Source organism: Cricetulus griseus, chromosome 3, assembly GCF_003668045.3.
Source record: "Cricetulus griseus strain 17A/GY chromosome 3, alternate assembly CriGri-PICRH-1.0, whole genome shotgun sequence".
Lineage (NCBI taxonomy): Eukaryota > Metazoa > Chordata > Mammalia > Rodentia > Cricetidae > Cricetulus > Cricetulus griseus.
The window spans coordinates 182,589,048-182,596,043 of NC_048596.1; positions in this window are offsets into that span (position 1 = coordinate 182,589,048).

Here is a 6,996-nt window from a genome sequence, read left to right on the forward strand (position 1 = left end):
TCAGGGTGTGTTTGAAATGGGCAGGCAGCAGCCTTGGTTACCTCTAATATGCTGCAAATATGTTTACCTTTTATCTAGTGCCAGCTAGGCCAGGAAAGACCAGAGGGGCCAAAGGTTACAGGGCAGAGGGCAGCGTGGCAGGCTGGGCAGAAGAGCAGGGAAGTCTCATTCACATGCAGCCTGATCTGACCATGGTCCAGCTTCCTGAGCAACAGACTAAGCTCTATGTCCTACTCCATGGTGCCCTGGCAGAACTCTAGCCAGGGGTACCCAGGCATAGACTGTTTCACCAGCTTTCAGAATGAAGAGTTTACCCAGTTACTCTGGACACTTGGAGAAGCTTCCTGGGGCTGTGTGGGTCTGGGTCAAAGCTTTATTAGTTCTCCAGCTTGTCTTCCAAATTACAGCTTCAGGCAAAGCCAACAGCAACCTAAATACATCTATCCTGGGTCCCTGCCCCATGCTGTACGAGTCATACTAGTTTCCAGAGCAGGCCTGACCACACCCAGACAGGTGCATTGACCGTGCTGATTACCCAGTCAATAAAGACAAGATTCTATGTTTACCCAGCCTCCAGGGACCAACACTGCTCCTCTTGAGGGGAAAATGCTCGATGAATGAGTTGCATTTTAGTTTCTAGGCCAAGCAGGTAAGTTCAATGTTTGTTTCTCTCATTGATCAACACCCCTTCCACCCCTTACACCTCTGGCCAAGGCTGCCATCATTCATCCTGGCCCCACATTCTCTCCTCCCTCTTGAGACTTTGATCATCCAAACTAGAGACCTAGATATCATTCATACTACCCTCCCTCAGTCCTCCTGTCCTATCTGTCCTTCTGTCCCCAGTGAAGCATCTCAGTATGAGCTGAGAACAGTGTCACAATTCACTCACTTTATCAGCCTCCACTTACATTGTGGCTGGAGGGACATTTCCTCAGCGGCCTGTTCACCTACTATGCTCACCTCCTACTCACTTGGACAGTGGTGCCGGGACCTCACCCTGAGGCTCTCCCATAGCTCTGCTTCTTGCTCCCTCACCCTGTCCACAGCTCAGCTTAGACATCAGCTTCTAGAGAGGATTCTTCACTTCCTTGCTGGAGTAGCTTAAGTACTTTTACTGGGGGTGCTTGTCCCCCAGAACAGTGACCTGGTCTTTGCAGTTTGTGTTTCTTGTTTTTTGGAATATACCTACCTCCCCAGAAAATGAGGTGCTTTAAGAGGGAAGGTGCTACACAAATGTTCCAGGGAGTCTCAAGGCGAAAGTGGCAGGTCCTTAAGAGATAGGATAAATGAACAGAGGTAGATCATGATGCTAGTGCCAGAGAGGAGGCAGCCATTTCCTCCAGCTGTTGGGGAGGTGGGGATTTCCCCACAGCTGTCAGCCCTGCAGCCACCATCGCCAAGGCTGATGATGGGGAGCAGGGCTTCATGTCCAAAGAGGAGAGTAAGCTGATAGCTGTGTCTAGTTCTGATGAACAAGAAGCACAAAGATTTTACTTTCCTCAAGGGAAGTCACTTTGAAGCCAACACTGGAAGGTCACAGTTTGGAGCAACAGGTGTTTTCTAGTAAGTAAGCACAGTCAAGTGAGGGCTTCTCAGGACAGTAACCTCCCACACCTGCTGCCTGGCTTGGGTGATGCCAGAGCACTATGCTTGTTTAATATCCCAACCGCTTACCAGAGGGAGGACTCCAGCTTGGAGCCAGAGCCACAGCTCACTCCTTATCCCACTTGCCTGGATGAGCTTAGCCAATTTACAGCCCTCAATGAGGAGCTGGCAGAACCCCTCCTGGCTAGAGGAAGAAATACAGGATATGGAGCTGCCCATACCAACCCATCTCTGCCAGACCTCCTGGGGCCAGAGGCAGACCCTGCAGGAGCAATGGGCAGTTGGATGGGGTCTCCTGAGGCATTCCAGACACCAGTGGTCCCTGAATTCAGCACCAAGACTCTAGAGAAGGGCCCCAGCCATACTCCTTGGGCCACTTGAATGTCACCTCAGAGTCTTGAACAGACTCTCTTCCAAGGCTCCCTTCCTCTTTCCCTCCGTATCACTGTTGACTAAGATCATTAGTGTCCCCCTCACATTTGTGCAGCACCCAGAAGGGTCTGCTTAACATCTCTTTACCCCTTCCCTCCCTTCCCCTCTCCCTCTGCTGACAGTCCAGGCTCATAATCTGTCTGGCCCTTTGTATTCTTGTCTTTGTGCTCTCTTCCCGCTCCCACCCTGGCTCCAGCCACAGAGTCCCCTTTCCAGCTGCAGCTGCTGCCAGACCCTCTGCACCTGCTTGCAGCTGTTTCCTGAACTCCCTTCTTGACTCCTGCCATCCCTTCTGTACCTTTTAGGGCTCAACTGAGACTTCTCTCCTTCAGGGGACACTTCCTTGACCCTGTCAAGGCATTTTGTGATCACAGCCCCTCCCTACAGCAGGCTGTCACTTGGCCTGGAGCTGGAGCTCTTTCTAGGATTCCCTCCAGCATAAGCTCCAGGAAGAGTCTATCTGAGGCCAAGCCCTGGCTCTTGGCCACCCTGTCTGGGGAGGGAAGTAACAAATGCAGAAACAACTAAGGAATGAACAGATTGCTGATCTGAGTGCACACTCAGTTGGGGAAGCTTTTGTGCAGTCAGTCTCCCTGTAGTAAGGGTCAGGTTTGACCTGTGGGCAATAATGTGGGCTACATGGATGACACATGGAGAAAGTATCAGGGAGGAGGTAGGTTTGTACCTCTAAGAGCCACTGCAGTGTCCACCACAGCAACCCCATGAGTCAGGCGTTCCTTCATCAAAGGCTTCCTGAGAAAAATTACCCAATTCTGTCATCCCATGTGGCTCAACCCTGACTTTGGCTAATCAGATTGGGATTGGCTATTGGCTAGGATGGGGCTTTAGGGGATGAGGACAGAGAATCCATCTTCAGCTGCCCCCACTTTTTTTTTTTTTTTTTCAAGACAGTGTTTCTCGTGTAGCTTTGGAGCCTGTCCTGGACCTTACTCTGTAGACCAAACTGGTCTCCAACTCACAGAGATCCGCCTGTCTCTGCCTCCCAAGTGCTGGGACTAAAGGTGTGTGCCACCAACGCCCCCACTCTTGAGGCCCCAGAAACCCTCTGGCAAAGTCTCTAGTTTGCAGGGATCTCTGCCTGCCCTGGGCAGGCATGGGCATGTTTCTGGTCACCACTATAGGGATGGTGGAGGGCAGGATCTGGGGTAGCAGTTCCAGGGGCTAGTGGGAGCTGTGCTACCACAGTGACCCTGTAAGATGAGGCAGCTTTGAGTCCCTTGGTCCTCAATGGTGCCACTCCAAATCCTTCACAGCTATCCCAGGGTCTCCTCTTCAGCAGTGTCCTGTATAGGAGGACCTTCCTGGCTGCTGCGATCTGCCATGGCCTGCACTGGCTTCCTTGTCTACACATAAGAAGCTGCTGTACAGAAGACACAGAAGGGACTGCCACAGACGAGGCTGTTTCCAAAGCTCTGGATAATTATTTTGTCTCAGGGAAATGAGAGGAGGGTAAACAAACAACACACATTAATTAGTCTGATCTACACTTTCCTCATGAAAGAGGAGCGCTGCAGTTAAACATGAGAGGCTGGTAACTTCCCAGAGTTTTCAGATGCTCAGAGGAGTTGCCATGGAAGGTTGTGGCTTCCCCAGGCTTGTACAGCACAGGCAGGTGCTCAGCTGCACCCTGCTTATCTCCCTTTCTCTCGTCTGCATGTCTCGATGGGGTCAGGCATGTGTCTGGCTTTGGACATGGGACCCCATCCTCCCCATCATTCCTTCCTCTTTTCCTTGATCTGGTAGCTTTGTCAGCAATGCCTGTCATGGACATTCTTAAAGGATTAGCAGGTCCCTCCAAGGCCATGCATGCCTCAAGCTCTTAGGTTAGGTGGATCATTCAAGTTTTTTTACATTAAGATCAACAGTCACCCTTGGATTGATCCCCTTTGCAAATCCTAATGTTTACTTTCTAGTATTACTAGAAGCCACATCTCTTCCCCTCCATACCATGGTCTGTATAGCTGAGCTGGAGTCCTGAATACTCTCAGGTCCTCAGTCCTCAGGGATCCTAGCAGGAATCCTGATTCTTTCAGTATGAGCTGTGGAGTTATGACTCGGAGCTTTATGGTGCCCCAAGGCAGGACTGCTGGGAGCATATTGGTCCTAGATGTCAAAACCAGGATTTCTTTTTTCATCTGAGCTTCATGGTCTTGCACTCAGCCTAGGAGGCAGGCTAGCCTAAGTGACATCCTGACACTGATGTCAGGCATGGAGTAGCAGTGCCTACCTCTAGTATTTCTATGAGGATTAGAGGGCACCAGTCTGGTGGCCTGATCACCCCTGCTTCCTTCCTACCATATCCTGAAGCCACCCCATGTGTTTTGTCTCCCCAGGTTGTAGTTTCTGCATTGTTAAGGGGCTGGCCCGAGCCCACCCACAGGACTTCCAGGACCCTGACTGAAGCAGAGTGTTTTCTGGAGCCTCATAGGTGCCACTTACAGTGTCTGAGCCAAAGCCAAAGCCTTCACTAACTTGCCCCTACCCTCTCCAGTGAGGACTGGGCTGGGCTATGCATGAACAGAGGGGACAAAGAGCTCTGTGAGTCACAGACTGATGCAGGTAGAAGAGGAACTTGGCCTAGGGATATTTGGAAGCCCAGAAAACCCTTAGTCCATGTGGAAGAAGAAAAGGTGGACAACTGCTCTGCAAGACCTTAAGAATATAGACCCGGGCATTTGTGGGCAGCCCAAGGCATCAATAGCAAGAAGCTTCCATGTGGCCATTCATACAAGTTAACCTGAAGGCACCTGACTTCTAATCAGTAACTTGTGTGCCCACAGTATGGGAAGGGAACTATGGCTGCTCAGAAGCCTGAGTTAAACCAACGTTTCCCCTTAGATGTATGCATGTGGGCCCAGGGTGGCTGATCTTCCCTTACCAGTAAGAGGAATCCTTAGAATGGTCCTGTCTGGGCAGACTCTGGAAAGCAGGACTGTTCCCATTGAGCATCAAATGACCAGGATTGCCAGGCCTGAGATAAGGACCTCAGATATGATTCAGAGAACATACATTCACAGTAGCTCCAAGGAACCTGTGTGGATGATGACTTTAAATATGAATTTCTCCTTCAGAAGGAAGGTAAGAAAGCAACCAGTTTTGCTGAACAAAGCAAGTCATGACATCCCCCTCCCCTGCTGGAGTGGAAGCCCATGCCATCTCTAGGGCTCTCTGAACTTTGGAAGGCTGGTAATTGTTCCATTTGGCATTGTCTGGGGCTTGTCCCTCCTTTACTGCCCTGTCTTCTGACCCTCTAGCCTGCTGAGCTCTTTTTTCCACTATAAGCTTGGAGTCTTGGAGCAAAATGTCCTCCAAGCCTTTGAGTCTAAACAGGAGCTGCAGGTTTCCACAGGAAAGGCCTTAGGATTGCTCCAATCCAATTACCTGAATGTGTCTGCATTCAGCAGCGGCTGTGAGATCAGGCCAGCCCATTCTGCCTAGATGCTGCTGTGGAGGGGTTGGCATGGCAACGTGTGCTCTGAGCTGCTGAAACTTGGAGTCAGCTCATTGCTAGGAGGACAGAAAGACTGACAAGAGACAGAGGCTTTTCTGAGTTGGGGGAGGGGCTGAAAGAGCCATATCCCAGACAGAATGGGAGTTTTCCATCTACCATAAACACACAGGCTGTGGCAGTGATGCCTCTCAGACACAGGTAAAAGCCTATTCATATTTCTCAAAGCACCCCAGCTCCACCTACATCCTTATGCTTGGCTTCACTTCTCTGGCAATGGCAGACACACTGCTTTGCTCCACTCCAAGGTGATATAACAGCCAGCCACAGCAAGCACTAGGACCATGCTAAGTGTTCCCTGGAACTCCTATCAGACCACTTAGGAAAGAAGTCTACATTTTCTCTGAGATGGAAGACTACAATGAGAGCATGCAGCTTCTAGAGCCTTCCTTGAGAATGAATCCAGCTCAGGGGCAAACAGATCTTAGGGCTAGAATGGAGAGGTAAGTCTTCATAACATATTTGAACTCTGATCTGTCTGCCTGAAGCCACACAGACTGTAGACTTTCTAATTTGTGAGCCAGAAAATCCCTTTTCTTTGCTCTAGTCATTTTTGTGTGTTTCTGTCACTTACCACTAAAGAGGCTTTGTTTTATCTGTGTACACCAGGTATGTGATCTTTCTAAAGCTAAGTTTTTCTCAGATGTGCATAACTCCTGTGCTGTCCCCAGCTGTGCACTGGTAGAGTAGAGCCATCCTCCTGAGTCAAGGCCCTACATACAGGTCTATGTGCCTCAGGGCATCCCTTGGAGATAGCAATCTGAGTAGACAGAACTTTCAATCACAAGCTCTGAGTGCAGATGTGTGGAGTCTCAGGGGTCCTGATGAATATTAGAAAAGTTGACTGAAGGATGCTCTAAGCCTTAGTTTCCTTTTGTATTAGATGTGGATGAAAATTCCTTGGGCTAATTCAATGGTTCTTAACCTTCCTAATGCTGTGACCCTTTAATACAGTTCTTCATTTTATGGTTGGTGACCCCCCCAACTATAAAATTATGTTTGTTGGCGGGCTGGAGAGATGGCTCAGGGGTTAGAGCACTACCTGCTCTCCCAGAGGTCCTGAGTTCAACTCCCAGCAACCACATGGTGGTTCACAACCGTCTGTAATGAGATCTGGTGCCCTCTCAATATATGCAGGTGGAACACTGTATACATAGTAAATAAATAAATCTTTAAAAATTATTTTTGTAGCTACTTCATAACTGTAATTTTCTAGTGTTATGAATCATAATGTAAATATCTGTTTTCTGATGGTCTTAGGCAACCTTTGTGAAAGGGTCAACTGACCCCCAAAGGGGTCACTACCCACAGGTTGAGAACCACTGGGCTAGTTAGAGATAGCAAGCATTTGTGTTCCCCTTGCCTTAAAGGCCCTGAAAGAGCTGAGCTGTAGTGCCTCCTTAGCATCTTTGAGGGCTTGAATTTAA